Source organism: Enhydra lutris, unplaced genomic scaffold, assembly GCF_002288905.1.
Source record: "Enhydra lutris kenyoni isolate GAN:26980312 unplaced genomic scaffold, ASM228890v2 scaffoldscaffold15, whole genome shotgun sequence".
In the NCBI taxonomy this organism is placed as follows: domain Eukaryota; kingdom Metazoa; phylum Chordata; class Mammalia; order Carnivora; family Mustelidae; genus Enhydra; species Enhydra lutris.
The window spans coordinates 31,833,098-31,850,955 of record NW_019154099.1 but is presented as its reverse complement, the minus strand read 5'-3'; positions in this window follow the sequence as shown (position 1 = coordinate 31,850,955).

The following is a 17,858-nucleotide window of genomic DNA, read 5'->3' as shown; positions in this document are numbered from 1 at the left end:
CTTCCAATTCCTTTCTAGTCCCCATCTTCACCATAAAACAGAAATCTGCAAACTTTAATTTTAGAGGCCATACAGTATATATTTAAACTCTGCAAGCCCAAGTACCTGTCACAATTACTCAGCTCTTCTGTTGTGTTGAGAAGGTAATCATACACAAAATGTAAAAGAATGGCTATGACTATGTTCCAATAAAATTATTTTTATAAAAGCAGGCAGTAGTCAGGTATGGTTTGCAAGGCAGTTAGTCAACTTTTGCCCTAGAACAAGATCATATTGAGGGTGAGGCTAAGTCATGTCATGACACAAAAGGAACATTTAATACAAAGTCCATTATTGACAACTTCCATCTTAAGAGGGGAAATGCCGTTGACATAAGGATAGCCTATTTTGGGACCAAATACAGGGAGATGGAATTGAAGGTTACTGATGAGAGTAGGAGGAAGGTATTTCTGTAGTTTTCCTCCCTGTACTACAATTAAATAAAATTCTTTATTTTTCATCTTTGTGTTGTGAAATGAATCTGCATGGGTGGGTATATTAGAGAGAAATGTGACGATTATTCTGGCTAGCTCACAAATAACACATCCTACATTGGAATACCAAAGGAAATTGCTTCAAGTACATTCCATGATAGAGATACAAGAGAAAACAAGACTCAGGATCATTTTTGGTAATTTTTATGCCTGAGATATCCAGGATATCTTTGAACTCAATCCATATATGGGCCTGGTAAATAGATTTTTATTCTGGAGCACCTAGTCAAGGAAATAAAAGAAGTGATGGAGGAAGATCAATTTTAAAACAATTATAATTTATCTAGATTGAGATGAAGGGTCTAATTATTAAGTTTAGGAGTAGTCCACTTGTTTGGTGTATGTATTTCCACCTTACAGTTGGGAATATCTATTATAATGAATAAGAAATATTTGCTTCTATAAATCAGACATTGATAGAAGTCCAGTCAACAGAAAATAAGATAGCACTTGTTGGGACATGTATTACTTTGCTAGAGCTACTATAACAAAATAGCATGGACTGGGTGGCTTCAACAACAGACATTTATTTTCTTATAGCTCTAGAGGTTAAAAGCCAAAGCACGAGGTGTTAGTAGGTTTGGTGTCTCCAGAGACCGCTCTCCTTGGCTTACAAATAGCCATCTTCTCACTGTGTCCTCATATGGCCTTTTTTCTGCGTACTCACACCCCGGGTGTTTCTTTCTTTTAAGGACACCAATTGTATTGGATTAGGGCCCAGCCCTAACTACCTCATTTAATCTTAATTTCTTCTTTAAAGGCCCTATCTCTCATACAGTTCCATTGGGGGTTTGGGCTTCAACATATGAATTTGTAGGGAACACAAATCAGTCCATACCAGAGCACATGGCATATAGAAATTGAAAATGCTTGTGCTGACAAAATTTTAATTATTGGACTAAAAGTCTAGCATTATTGAAATGGTAATTAAGATTGTAGATTACATAGACAGGTAGAGAAATATTTCTTCATGAATGACCACTAATAAGCAAGTAGCTTCATAACAGTTTTATGTTGACATTTTTTCAAATTGCTTATCTTGACTAATGTATTATTTTCATGAAATAACATGTTAATTCCAGTACATTGTCTTGAAAAGAGCCAACGTTGCATAAAACTAAAAATAGAACAGAAGATTTCAAACTTATAATTAAAAGTTGGAAATTTAAGTAGTGAAGTATATGAAGTAAATGTGTTGCAAAATTTTTATGAATAAGTTTTGGAAAATACTTTATTATCCCTGTCCAAACTAACGTTGCAATTTTTTCCTCTAGGAACAGAAAGCCTTCCAGGCTAGATAAATTGATTGCCAATTTCTCTTTGAGAACCCTCGATCCAAACCACTGACCCTCTCTTCGGCCTTTGTAGTAGGGAACGGCATTTCTTCTGCAACAAAAGAAGAAATTGAAGATTCCGTGCAGCTGTAGAGATTAGTCAAGACAACACAACATGCAGTAGCTTTCAAAAGCAAAGAGCATTATTGATCATGTCCTATGATAAAGGCAAACTTTACGTAGTTTTTTTGAGTTAAAGATAGGATCTTATTTACATAAATCTATAAAATTTTTATACACATGAATTATTATTTAAACTACATTTTCATTCCACTTAAAGCTTCCAGAAATCTGAATATGAGTTGTATAATCTTCTGAAGAAGTAAGAAAAAAATGTTGTGAAATATTTTAGGAATGTTCTTCCTTTTTTTTTTTAATTTAATTTAATTTTTTATAAACATATATTTTAATCCCCAGGGGTACAGGTCTGTGAATCATCAGGCCCACACACCTCACAGCACCCACCACAGCACATACCCTCTCCAATGTCCACAAGCCCATGCCCCCTCTCCCAACCCCCCTCCCCCAATCAACCCTCAGTTTATTTTGTGAGATCAAGAGTCACTTATGGTTTGTCTCCCTCCCAATCCCATCTTGTTTCATTTACTCTTCTCCTACCCCCCTTAAACCCCCATGTTGCATCTCCTCTCCCTCATATCAGGGAGATCATATGATAGTTGTCTTTCTCTGATTGACTTATTTCGCTAAGCATGATACCCTCTAGTTCCATCCACGTCGTCGCAAATGGCAAGATTTCATTTCTTTTGAAGTTCCTTTCAATTCTCAAACAATTAAGACTTATAAAGAGAAGTCAGAAACTATAGTTTCTTATCTGCTGTCACACATTGTTTTGTTGAAAAATTCACCATTTTTCTAAGATGACAAACAGTACAGAAGTACTTCAGTTTTAAAGGAAAATACACAGTTTTATTTGGAAGGTCCTTGTACTTAACATGGGCTAATTTTTTTTAGAGAAATAGTAATTTATAATCTAAAAAGCAAATTCAGCAAACCATTTAATTCCCCAGCCACCTGTGTATCTGAAATATTAATTTGATACCACTTCCAATATTTCAATATATACTGAAATTTTGGAGAAAGAGCTCCAGTGTCTGTTAACATGCAGTCCAACCTGTTTTTATAAACCATAGTTTCCTCAAAATACTGCCAATCTCTTTGCAGATATCTAAATACCATTGTTGAAAGAATTATTAATGCTGACAGAATTTTGGAGTTCCACTAGCTGACAGAACCTCATCCAAATGAACTCTAAATGGTGATCATGATAGTGCACAAATAAAGTTTCCATCTCTCTTCCTAAACTTTGGGGAAGCTATTAAACATTCCACTCATGTTATAGACACTATTATATTTCTGCCTGCTCAATTATGTTAAAATAAATTCAGATGCGCTGCAGATAAATTTTTATAACTCTGGAGGTGTCTGGGTGGCTCAGTTGGTTAAGCAAACACTCTTCAGCTCAGGATATTATCTCGTGGGTTCAGAGATTGAGCCCAATGGTGGGCTCACCACTCAGCAGGGAGTCTGGTTCTCCCCCTCTCCCTCCTTCTCTGCCCCCTCCCCCTCTCTAAAAATAAATAAATAAATCTTTAAAAAATTTATGACTCTGTTTAGGTTGTTCTGTTCTCCCTCCAATAAAATTAAAATGGAAATACTCTCTTTAATTAAGACAAACTCTGATGCTTTATGAGAACATCTTATACTGATTGACAGCCATACCACTGTTGCCCCTTGTTTGTTACATTACATTCTGTTTAGTTAATGGAAACAATGATTCACACATTCTGCACCATTTTGGATATTATTATTTCTGTGCTTATAGAATCATTCAAATCTGTCTGTGAGCTCATAAATAAAAATACAGTTTTCTTACCTTTCTGGTTTCCAACAACTGAAAAGAAATGCCTTTCTTTACAAATGAAATAGACTCATCATACTCCTTCAGCAGTAAATACTATTTCCCAACAAATAAATAGTTTCAACTCTGAATTTCAGGTTTCTTCCATTTCCTTCAATATGTTTTTTTGCAGTAAGATCACTTATCTGCAACAGTTCCACCACAAAATTCATTTTGACTCCAAAAGCAACAGTTTCAAATATATATTACTTTTTCATGTGTTCTAATTTTCTAGAATTTTTTTTTATTAGAAGCTTCTGGTTTGTTTTATTTCCAAATAATTATAGATGCCTGGAAAGTACAGCACAGTTACAAACAAGGTAGACAAAATGTCTAAATATTAAAGAAAAGAGGAAAGCAAACAAAGTATTTCTAAGATGTATAGTGTGGAAATGAATAAATAGGTTTATGTGGATGTGATGATGCAATTAAAACATCATTGATAGTTGTGTTATTGTTCATTTTTGTTTGTTTTTGTGATTTTCTTTCTTTCTTTCTTAAAAAATTTATTTGAGAGAGGGAGAGAATGAGAGAGAAAGCATGAACAGGGAGAGGGAGAAGCAGACTCCTGCTGCTGAATGGGGAGCCCGACGCAGGGCTTGATCCCAGGACACTGGGATCATGACCTAAGCCAAAGGCAAATGTTCAACTGACTGAGCCATCCAGGCACCCCTGTGATTTTATTTTCTATCTTCATAAAGTATTTATCTATTTTTCATGCCACAGAACAAATAAAATCATTGCTATGTCACAATTCATATAACTACTAATTTATAACATTTACTTATTTTTTTTCCTATGGAGAAAAGCAGCAGCAAATATTGTGGCTATAGAGGAGAACACAGTTATGATTTTAAATGTCATTTCATCATTCATTTGGATTTGAGGCATGGAGCCCCTCTAGAAGCACCCCTAGAACTTCTGTGCTGTGGCTTGAGGTTAGGCATCTTTCTCAGTCCAGTCTCTGCCAGGTCCTCACTGGTGTTGTCTGTTTCCAAATAGTCAATTGCTACAGTCAGTTTTATCATATCTGTCAAGTACCTCATACTGTGCTTGGATTCCATCATTAGCTTGAAACATACAGCACACAAGAAAAATAACCACAAACTTATCAAAATAGGAAAAGAAAATTCTAGCACTCTACCGAGCTTTACAATCTCTTTGCCATTTCTCATCTTGTTCCCATGGTTTAAAATAAAACAAAACAAAATTTTCTTCATTGATTTAGATCACTAGTGAAATATCCTTTTATTATTATGAAGTTTCATTCCAAAGTATTTTAATAACAGACTGCAGACTTCCGCTTTAAATCCGGAGTAACACAGACCAGATAACCAAGATACAGACAAAAAGAATGATGCAATGGTTTTTAAGACACTCAATATAACTGACAAGGAAGGATAAGAATTCCTTAGAGATGGGAAACAATTTTAGTGAGCCCTACAATTCTATCAGGTTATTGCCTGGGGAGAGTTTCCAGGCCATGGCATAAGGAGAGGAAATTCAAGCAGAGTCCAGTGGACACTGAATTGGAGAGATGGTGGTGGGAGTCCAAGGAGACTAAGGCAGATAGTTTGTAGGGAAGAGCATTGCACAAGAGAGGACTACATGGAGAAATTTCTGGAGTTTACAGAGGGCAAGACCTGGGAGACAAACAGAAAAAACATGTCCCCTGAGGGACAGATTCTAAGTACATAGTCTGAATATTCAGGAACCTATGTATGTTCCATTATAATTAAGGTGGTGGGTGAAAACATTATGAAAACCCTCCAAGATGCTTTGTGGAGCAAAAGGGGTGATATATGCTGCAAACTCCAGAGTCAGGGAAAGGCAAAATTGTACTGGGGGGTGGCAATATGAGAATCACTAATAGAGAAGTAAAGAAGAATTGTCATATTCTGAGAAGGAGGAAGCCACTAGTAGATGAAGTCAGGATAAAATAAGGAATGGATAAATGGAAGTTGACAAGAAAGGTATATGGGGAGTGAAGGTCTAGAAGCCAAGCTTAAGAATAAGGGAGTGTTAATCATTTATGACACCTAAAAATTTGAATCAGAATCTAATCAAGAGTCTGCATCTAAACAGTGGTTAACGGGAACACTGGGTTGATAGACAAGCAAGTTAAATGGCACCATTAGCCCTATGACTTAGAATAAAAAACAAATGTCTCTAATAAACCAATGACAAGAAGTCAAAATGAAGGAGAACAGTTAGAGAATAAAAGATCCTTAAGTGTTACAAAAACTAAATGCAATGTATAGATTTTATTTTAATCTCAGTTCAAACAAATCATCCAAATGAAAACTGGTTGAGATACATCAGGAAAATTTGAATAATAGAAAGGAATTTTCAAAAATTATTAGATCAGATCAAGAAATGGTGGGTATAGTAAAAATATCTTTAAAAGTTAGGAGAAGGAAAGGAAACGTGGATTGGGGTAAATCGGAGTGGGAGACAAAGCATGAGAGACTATGGACTCTGAGAAACAAACTGGGGGTTTTGGAAGGGAGGGGGTTGGGGGAATGGGTTAGCCTGGTGGTGGGTATTAAGGAGGGCACGAATTGCATGGAGTACTGGGTGTGATGCATAAACAAGGAGTCTTGGAACACTGAAAAAAAGTTATTGTGCATACTAACAGTAATTATGAGTGAAATGAAATGATGCCTGAGAATTTCTTTAAAACAGCTAAAATAAAAAGAGACAAGGTAATACACAAAAACAATTGGGAAAATTTTGAGAGTTGTTGAAGCTGGGTTAAAGGTATCTGGGGATTCATTATATATGCTATCTGATTTTGTGTGTGTTTGAATTTTTCTATAATAAAGATTAAAAAGAAAATGACATTTCTATTCCATCAATGCTTATTAACTGCTTACTTGAGCCAGACCCCCAAAGAACATAAAGATAAATGTCAGAAGATTTGGTTTTGAGTGCTTATGAATTTAGACAAATCCTTTAACACCTTTTAGAATTGATTTCCTCAGTCTAATATTGAAATCTTGATAGCTACCTACCTCAAGTGATGTAGAGAACTGACGTAATGACTGCATACAAATGTGGGCTATAAACTAAGAAAGTATTCTTAAATATTATTAATCATTATTTGTTTAGCAATAATTATTAAATGCTTTCTTTGTACTAGGCACTTTCAGATATATGGTTCAATTTTAGTCTCACAAGTATCTTATGAAGTTGGTGCTTGATACATGGGATTAACAGTTGGAAGAGTTATACTTCAGATGGTTACAATAGAATTCCTAGGGCCAAATGTCCAGTGAGCAGCATTGCAGAGACTGGACAATCTTGGCTGGCTTCTGCACCCAGGTCTCTTCCATCCTCTCTGGCACATTTCCTAGTTAGGTCAATTTTAGGATGAAAGGGCAAGTATAGAAAATCCATCTCACGCACTCTAAATGAGCCTCTTGATGACCAACTTACAACCACAGATTTTCAGAAGTCACCAGAAGTAGGAAAACCACTAAATTATCTCTAGTATCTGATGTGAAACTGCTTCAAAAAAACCTGACATCCAAAATACTGACTGGAGAGAAAGTGAATACATGCAGGATAGAAATAGTATCTTAGACGGGACAGTACTTTGGTTTTACAGTAGCAGAGGAAAGAGAGAAATTAATAGCCTAACCCTCTTTATGGTGGACTTGGTTCCCAAGGAAGAGACTGAGTACTCAGGGAACGAGAAGGCAGCTGGTAATTTCTTAAAGACTTAACACTGCTAATATGAATGATGCTCTTAATGGCACCCTCACTATGACATAGACCTTGGGGAAAATACAGCTTTAGAAGCTACAGTTACCTTAAAATGCCTTTCTCGACTAACATTTACTCAGGTTTTATTAATTTCCAGTGTAACAAGTTAATGCAAACAGTGCTGGAAGTTACATCCAAGTTCTACTAAAAAACAGGTCATGTGTAAATACAGCTAGTAATAAGAAGCTCGCTGCAGAAAACAAAGCCAGCATCAGCAGCATTTCTGACAGCAAAGAATAACTACATGACATCAAGCTCAATTTAAGCCTTCACTCCCACATGGGTAGCTCTGCATCACAAATGATCAAAGCCATTAACTTGAAGGAGAATCTAATAATAATAGGGACTCGGGTGTAAGGGCTTATTTTTTTTTTTATTAAATCACTTTTATTACTTAAGTGTTGAATAAAATAGAATTTTAGTAAATTGTTAACAGCTTCATTGGGTGGAATGTGGAGGTTAGTATTGAGGGACTCAGAATTTTTGAAAGTCTCCAAGTTATGTACTGGAGCCCATCCCTGCTACTTGCACAGCTTCAGGGACAAGGCTCATGTTGATTGTAACTATGGTCAACCCCATTATTTCCTATCATGGGTTTGTGGAATGGATACTTTACTGTCTTGGCCCAGTAACCTATTTATTCCTTATGACTAAAATTTCTTTCTTTCTTTCTTTCTTTCTTTCTTTCTTTCTTTCTTTCTTTCTTTCTTTTCTCCTTCTCCTTCTCCTTCTCCTTCTCCTTCTTCTTCTTTGCTTGAAAAGAAAGTTTTAAAGTTCCTGGAAATGCCACTGTTATGCCTATGGAAAAAGCAATGGGGATTATATATGGGGATTTGAAACTACAAGAAGGATGAATGGAGGATATGAGATTAGTTTTGTGATTTGCATATTTGTACACATGTGAGGGTGTCACACTGCTTGGCAGGAGGAGGGGACGGTTGTTAAATCTTAGGATTGAACCCAGGTTTCAAGCTAAGTACTAAGTATTCTCTAATACCACATGGGATGTCCGTTAGAGTCCACCTTGCTGTCTTGCTTGATATACAGATAATTTTTCCTTTCATATTTTGGCACCATTATGTAGCTGATTGTGTTAGACACTAATTCAGTAAAGCAGAGGCTACTATAAGGAAACATTTGTAATAAGAACAGTGGACTGAAAATTGGGAAGTTTTCGGACTTTGAGTCACTTAAATGAGCTTAGGCTCAGGTTCTTCATGTATTTAATGGGAAGATTAGGCTATAAATCTTTGTAGAGGGGCTCCCATGTTGCATGGGGTTCACTGACTAGTAAGAACCCTTCCATCTATATATTGCTGTGGTTTAACACATTGAAAGCTGTATTAACTTTTGGCCATTATTACATACTCTGTTTACATCACACCAACACAAATAATAAATCAACAAAGCAATTTCATGAAAAAAAGCTAGCCAACTCAAATAACTGACAAAATGTCTATCAAAAATTTCTTCCATTCCCTTTTTGAATTTTACGCATGCTAAGCATCAACATCATTTTGTAGTTTAATTTAGAAAGCATGATTTAGAATCATTCACTAAATAATTAACTTCATTCCCTGACCATTTTTCTTAGATAAATTTTGTTATACAAAAATATGTTTTTTAAATCACCACACAGTTTCTTTCTTTCTTTCTTTCTTTTAATTTTTATGTTATGTTAATCACCATACAGTGCCTCATTAGTTTTTGAGGTAGTGTTCCATGACTCATTGTTTGCATATAACAACCAGTGCTCCATGCAATATGTGCCTTCCTTAATACTCATCACCAGGCTCACCCATCCCCCACCCCCCAAAACTCTCTGTTTGATTCCCGAAGTTCATAGTCTCTCATGGTTTGCCTCCTCCTTTAATTTCTCCCCCTTAATTTTCCCCTTCCTTCTCCTAATGACCTTCATGCTATTCTTTATGTTCCACAGATAAGTGAAACCATATGATAATTGTCTTTCTCTGTTTGACTTATTTCACTTGCACAATCTCCTCTACCAATATTAATAAACACAGGGTAGACAGAACACAGGTCAAAGCAATAATGGTTTGCTATAAGCATAAAGTACAAAGTATATTTTTGCCTCTCAGGTGGCCTGGTTGTGTTTACACAGGTAAAATGAAGTGCTTTGCAACAACATGGATGGAACTAGAAAGTATTGGGCTACCCAAAATAAGTCAGCCAGATAAAGACAAATATCATATGGTTTTACTCTTATGTGGAATTTAAGAAATAAAAAGATGATAATAGGGGAAGGGAAGGAAAAATAAGATGAAAACAGGGAGGGAGGCAAACCATAACAGACTCTTAACTTTAGGAAACAATCAGGGTTGCTAGAGGGGAGGAGGGTAGGAGAATGGGGTAACTGGGTGATGGGTATTAAGGAGGGCACTTGATGTCATGAGCACTGGGTGTTATATGCAACTGATGAATCCCTAAAGTCTACCCCTGAAACTAAAAATTCACTGTATGTTAACTAAATTGAATTTAAATAAAAAATTTGAAAAAACAAAGTGAAGTGCGGAATTTAAGTAATTCAGACACAGGAATCAAGATAGGAAGAGAGAGAGGTTAAAAGCCTGGAGAGTGAATCTTCTGTCACCGACAAGCTTTGACTTTGTTCAAGGTATTAAATACTCTGAGCCTTGATTTCCTCACCCATAATATGGGTGTAATAATGCCATTATAATGCAATGCAATGAGATTTAAATTAGTTAATCCACATAAAGGACCTGGTATATTCCCTGGCTTACAGTAAATGTTCAGTGTATATTAGTTAAAAAAATACAGGCTTGTAAAACTTAAATTTCTAAACTTTTATGACCTTTGAAATGAAGTCATTCTATTAATATTATTTAAATATGTTCTCTTAGGTCTCACTTAATATTGATCATTTTAAGCTAACTTGACTATATATTTTCCTCTATATGTTAGTATTCACTTTCACATGTTGATAAATGTAAAGAAAGCATCTGTGAGATAAAACTGACAAATATCTATTTTCTTGTGATTAATTTAAAAAGTGTCATGCTCCAAATATATAGGTTTCTCAGTTTTAAGTGGTTGAAGTTTTTCCATCCTTTAAATTCTTCACACACATACAGTCACGTGCATCAAGTTAAAGTGAGATAAATCATTCTGGCACATAATTAGTTACATCTGAGCAAAGTATAAAGTGATATTTTTTTTTCCTGAATCTGTGCACCCTATCTTTTCCCCTCCCTGTTGTTTATGTAACACTACTAAACTTCTAGAATTGAATCTTAGACAAAGAAATTTGCACATGGTACAATATTTCAAGAGAGATGTATTGCAGAGCCCTGTGAGTTGCATTGGTTTCTATCAAGCAACACTATTTTAAACACAGATTCTGGGGCACCTGGGTGGCTCAGTGGGTTAAGCCGCTGCCTTCGGCTCAGGTCATGATCTCAGGGTCCTGGGATCGAGTCCCGCATCGGGCTCTCTGCTCAGTGGGGAGCCTGCTTCCTCCTCTCTCTCTCTCTCTCTCTCTGCCTGCCTCTCCATCTACTTGTGATCTCTCTCTGTCAAATAAATAAATAAAATCTTTAAAAAAAATAAAATAAACACAGATTCTTGCACAGCTGCTTTCTGCCTGTCCAGGGACTAGCTACAGTTCCAGCCAAGCAGGAAGCCATAGTAGGCTCCAGACATTGTACTTCTCCATGATTTTTTTGCCAGCAGGAACTCAAACAAAGCCATGGGTGACAGAACAAACCTTTGGGAGACATGGAAAAAATACAACTTTCTCCAGATCTTAACCAGATGTTTCATAGCCATTTATTTATACCCCTTCTTCCCTCTTTAGCAAAAACAGTTTAAATTTCATTATATACAACAGATTATATTATTACAACAGATTCATTATATACAACAGATTAGTTATATACAACAAAGTCTTGTCATGTGAACCCTTGAACATTTTACTTAAGAGCCAAGAGGTTAGGCAATTGTTTGAATTTCATAAGGAAAAACAGATGTGCTTTCACAGTCTTACACTAATGGTATTCAGCCTATAGGGAAGAGTTGGGAACACTGACTTTCTCTGGAGGGCCTACTCTTCTTTCACCAAACTAAAGGGCTCAATCTGAGTGGTTTGAACAGACAGGTCAAAGTAATTAATTTTTCCTCCTTAAAAAGATACTAGTAAATTTATAAAAAATTCAATAGATGAGTGTTCTTATTTATTTGATAAATTCTATTTTGGAAACATTAGGATGTGAAGCCAAAAGCCAGAAAGAGTAATTATAAATGCAGACAACAAATTTTTCATAAACCAATTTTATCTCATGCATAAATTAGTTAAATCAATTTATTCAACTAACATTTAAAAAATCATTCTAGAAACTGGAATGGATGAGAACAAATCCTATGTTATATCTCACAATTACCTCATGAAACATATTGTCATCATAATGTTAACTTCAACCACTAGTTCCCAGACATATTTGGTTGTACCTTGGGAGGTTATATAGGAACTCAAGTTCTTTGGAGGCACCTCAACTTTATGAAATCAGAATATCCAGGGGCAGGATATGAGAATTTGTATTTTGAAAAATCCTCAAATAGTTTTGATTCTATTCCCAACCCCATTTGGGAATTACTGATCCACACAGGAGATTTGCCAAATACATGGTTAATTGCATCAAGGCAAACTATTACTTGATAACTCACTTACCCACATACCTATCAGGTGACCAAGGTAGTGTGAACATTTCCCTCAGCCTACCTAAACTTTAGACAAGGCTTCTTCTTGCCTTTACATCCTGACCTCCCTTTCCTTAGAGCATGTGTGTTAGAAAACCTGTAATTGTAAATTCTTTTTCTATTTGAGATGTAAATCTTTTAAAAAGCCTTTCTCCAGGTTTACAACCCTGAACTATCTTTTTCAAGGACATGGGAATCATCCCTTTGAAATTAATCATCAAGGAACATAGTGTCCCCTATTCCCATTCTCTGTAGGAGGGTAAGAGCCTAATTTCTGAGGCTTCCTTGCTCCAAGTTGTAAAACTAACTCCTGTTCTGAAGATATTAGGAAGCTTTGGTTTCTGGGCAAGGACAATTACTAAACATAGGTTACCCTACGATCCCTCTATCACAGTTCTTAAAAACTCTCCAACTCTTTGTTTCTGTGGTGTCAAGATCAGACTAAGTTCTGTTCTCTCTCTTGTATTGCAATAGCCTTGAATAAAATCTTCCTCAACTGTTTAACATTGTCTAGTGCAATTTTTGCTTTGATACAAGGTACTGGGCACTTGATAGAAACACTCCCTCATGTGGTATTCTATTATATTTCAATCTATTTTCAAACAAGAATCCAGATCAGGATAGATTTCCTGTTAGTCTTGATGTTTCTTTCTTAGAGGGCAGTAAGTCATATGTGTGATCCATCCAAAGAGAAATGAGTATGCTAACCACCTATTACAGCAATATACACTAGTTCAAGGTTACAGTAATATACACTAGCTATGGGCTGTAGTAATACACACTAGCTATACGGTACAGTAATACATATTAAGTATATACAACAGTAATAGGCAGTAGCTATGTAGTAGGTGAGATGATGGACAGGGCTTTAGCTCCATGGGTGGTAGCAAACATGCAGTTACTAAGTAACTGGATAGAAGTGGCAAAGAAACTACATGAGTATGAGAATGGCAGTGGTAGCTGCAGAAGCATGAGATCTTGTCTGCTCATAGGTGGGGAAAATAATGTAGGGGATGAAACAAAGCTCTTAGGCTTTGTTAAACAGATATTCATATATATATATTTCAAAAAAAAATTGGTGAGCTCTTTATCAGTTTGAAATCACTGGGGGAAGTAACTGTGGGGAGACAAGTTATTTTTCTTTTCAGCCTCCCTTTCCTCTTCAGGCCCAAAACCACAATAGTAGTCTATTCAAGTGGGAAAGAACAGAATACCATTCATTGATCTTTTTTGGTACCGAGATGACTTGATATCCCAGAAACTAGCTCACAAAGGCAAACACATGCTAATGACTGTAAAAGGAGGCAATGTCTGAGGAAGAGGGGACAAATATTCAGGGCTAAGGGACACTTCAGGGTGTTCTCATTAAATCACAGTTCAGGATGACATGTGGTGCAATATTCCTTCTACAGAGACATATTTTCTTTCTGTATTAGTTTGCTGGGGCTTCTGTAACAAATACCACAAACTGGGTGGCTTAAATAACAGAAATTTATTGTTACATAGCTGTGGATGCTACAAGTCCAAGATCAAGATCAAGATGTCACTTGCCTTGGGAGACATATCTAGAAAAAATGCTGCTATGGCCGATGTCAGATAAATTACTGTTTGTGTTTTCTTCCAGGATTTTTGCAAACAAAAAGCAGAATCAGACCCAAAAAAAAAGAGAACAAAATGATGGTTCCCTGAGGGGAGGGGGTGGGGAAGTGGGCAAAATGGGTGTAGAGGGAATAGGGGATACAGGCTTCCAGTTATGGAATGAATAAGTCATAGGGAAAAAAGGCACACCATGGGGAATATAGTCAATGGTATTGTAAGGATAGATACTGTGATTGTGTTATATGGTGACAGATGGTAGCTACACTTGTGGTGAGCATAGCCGAAGGGACAAACTTATAGCACCATGCTGTACATCTGAAACTAATGCAACATTTTGTGTGAACTATACTGAAATAAAAATTTTAAAAAATTAAAAATTAAGAAAATGTCAGCAAAGTTGGGTCCTTCTGAGGAATTTGGTCCATACTTTCTTAGCTTATGGTGTTTTACCAACTATTTTAAGTATTTCTTGGCTTCATAACTATCAGATAAAAAATAAAGTTCTGTTTTTGTTTTTGTTTCATTAGGTTGGGTTTTTGGTTATTGGACTACTAACGTAGCCTCTTTCTATTTATAGTCCACATGATCCAGTAACTTATTAAGCATGTTTGGCCCCATCTTGGTTCTACTGGATCAGATTCTGCCTTTGAACAAGATCTCCAGTTGATTTACATGCATGGTCAAATTTGAGAAGTGCTGTGCAGCAGCCGTTCATGGTTTTGTGTCCAGCTGGGCTTCTAGACTTGTTTGGACGAAGCTTTACTCTCTCTTACAGCAATTTCTTTCCAGGTCTTTTCTCTCACAAGTTTTCTCTCCTTGTTCTCATTTCTCTTCTAGTATGTGGAACCTATCTTATATTTATTTTAGAAGTTTGCTTTGTGCTTCATCATTTCTCTTTTGCCATTTATTATATCTGCTCATTTTTATTTGAAGTCATCACCTTAAATCACTTTTAGGAAGTATGCAGATTATAGCCTATTTTTTCTGCATCAGTTATCTAATAATAAAATGCCTTCCCTTTTAAGGCCTCTGTGAGCACTGCTAAAATCAACACTGCCCCTGGGCCATGAGCTCTTTGCCATGGCACAAAGTTGGAGTGGGAACTTGGACCCTGTCTCCCTGATTTTTTGAAACATTTTATTTGACTGTGGAATGAAGAACTGATCTTGAAAATGATACACTATCTCATAGGCTAGTCATCAAGTATACGAGTAGATGGTTAATGTTGTGTCTACTTGGAGTTTTGATCTAGCAAGAAGAAAAGTAAGCAGGGCTGGTTACATTCATGAAAAAAGTGGGAGAGCCTAGTTGGTAGTGGAATCCTGTGGTTGGAAGAGATGGCTCTTGGAGTCAAAGAGATTTGGGCTTGAAAGAGGATGACACCATTTACTGAGGTGAGATATGTCACCCATCTCAGCCTCTCACTTGTTGCCTAAAAAAAAGGAAGTAATATCTACCACTTAGGAATACTCGTAACAGAAACACTAAATATGTGTATGTGTGATAATATGTGTAAAACCACCTAGAAAGAAATATGTGTGATAATATGTGTAAAACCACCTTAAAAAAGCTAATGCAGTGGTCATTTTTGTTACTTAGTGATCTATGAGTTTCAGTGTGCTTTTCTGAAAATCAGGTAAACCTCGTATGTCAGGGCCATTGCACAATATACTTATGTGACAAGCTTCTCTGGAGCTCATCAAACATTATGAAAAATAAAATATGTATAATTGGCCTAAAGTAATCTCATGAGATAAAATAAGCTCTGAGGAACATATAACTTTGGCACAGCAATGACATAGTACAGATTTTATGTGTCAGGGAAAGCCTCATAGTGACTTTGCCAGGGGAAAGTAAAAGTTGGAATCAAAAGTGTGTAAGTGATGAGAATGTGATGAAAGTTAGGAAATAATAGAGAGCCCAAGGTAGAATTAGAATTTTAAAATACTTATATTTCAACCAGTCTCTGTAATTTACAAATGAAGAAATGAAGATGCAGAGGGTCGTGGTGGGCAAAAGGAAATAAGGTGGGCTTTAGCACTTGCTCCAATCTCCAACATAACTCCACCACACGGTATTGTGCTGATAAATTTTCCAACCCCTTCCCAGCCAGACTCCTGCTGTGACACCTCTCTTAAGCAGCACTCCTAGAGATCTCCTGTCAAGGTCAGTCATGCTGTGGCCAAGGTGATCACCCAAGAGCAGTGTCTAGAATTAAGTGTTTTGACTCTCTGTATTTTCTGATTTTCCTTTATGCCATTTTATTTTTAAGAAAACAGTGGTAGGAAAAAGGAGTTATAGATATGTAAAAATTGATGAAAGCAGCTACCTAAATAAAAGGGCAAAAAGGATACAAAATTTTCAGTCTTAAGAATTGAGCAACTTTAAAACATGAATTTTAAATATTTTTAGGGGTGCCTGGGTGACTCAGTTGGTTAAGCATCTGACTCTTGCTTTCGATGCAGGTCATGATCTCAGAGTTGTGAAATCAAGCCTGCCTGGGGCTGGGTATGGAGCCTGGTTAGGATTCTCTCTTTCCCTCTCCTCCCCCCTCTTCTACCATTTGTGCACGTATGCGTGCTCGCTCTCAAAATAAATAAATAAATAATCTTAAAAAACATGAAGCATAAAATGCATCTCACTCCTTTAAGAACCATCTTTAATCCGATGTAGGATGACTCTTGGCACAAGGCCCTAACTTATAAAAATCTGTAATTGCTCTTCATTGGGCTCCTGGAGTGTCTTAGATTACTGAAGTGCACCTTTAGTATTACTGAGCAAAATCATGAGACCATAAAGTGGATGGCAAAAAAGCTGAAAGCTCATCTTAAAAGCTGACTTTTATTTTTATTTATTTATTTTTTTACTTTCATATATGAACCTCTATTTCCCTAACTAGCATAAAATTGTACCCATGCATTCTCTTTGACGGACTAGCTCTCTAGTCTGTCTAGTCTCCCTTGGGGAGAAAACTCAGATATCTGTTTTAATTATTACCACAGTTAAATTTGTTGTTAGAGGCAGAAACATCTGGTTCTGAGCCCAAATTTTGTTTCAGTGAATGAATCCAGAGTAAGTAAACCATATTCCTTCACGCTGCCTATAGTAGTAAACCATGGTGGCTGGAATGAACGACCAAAAGAATCTCAGAAGGATTAAAAAAAAAAATCTAGGAGGCATCGCAATGTCCCCTGTCTACCTGCCAACAGCCTAACTTTCTGATGGACAGTTCTTGTTACAAATAAGAAAATCAGCAAGCATATAATCCAGGAAGGATTTTTTTTTTTTTACTTCCAATGACAGAATGTAGATCTACCACCAGCTTAAACAGATAAGGGCTCTTATTCCCTCAGAATAAGCTGTGGCAGCCTCGGTATGGTGAAGCTGTTCAAGGATGTCATTCAGAAGACAGGCTCCTCTGTTCTTCCTGCTCTACTAGCCTCACTGGGTGGTTTTCATCCTAATGCTTGCAATGTGTTTGCTGTCCCTCCAGGCGCTGTGCCTGCCTGCCAGCAGGAATGAAGGAGGAAAGAAAGCCAGAGAGTATGTTGCTAGAGTTGTCTGCTCCATTTAAAAAGTTTCCCAAACTTCTTACCCAGTGACTGCTACTTCCATCCCACTGACTAAAATGGTCTCACACGGCCAGGCCTAGCTGGAAGTGTGAATGAGTAAGTATTTGGAGTTACCAGACCTCATTGTAGAGAAAGGAAAAAGAGAATAAAAACATTCGTGTAGTCTCTGGTCGCAAGTAATCACATCTTAATGAGGTGGTGAAGCCAAAATTGCAATTAGTTTATTTTCTAAATTTTTCAACTCTACTTCATGGTCTTTCTTCCCAAATTCTCCTATGGCCCACTTTAATCCATGTGCTCTTGAGTACTTCATTATGTTGATGTACAAATTCAGAACAGTGTTGATATGAAAGATTAATAATTTAGTAAAAGGGATAATGTGTGTGTGTGTGTGTGTCTT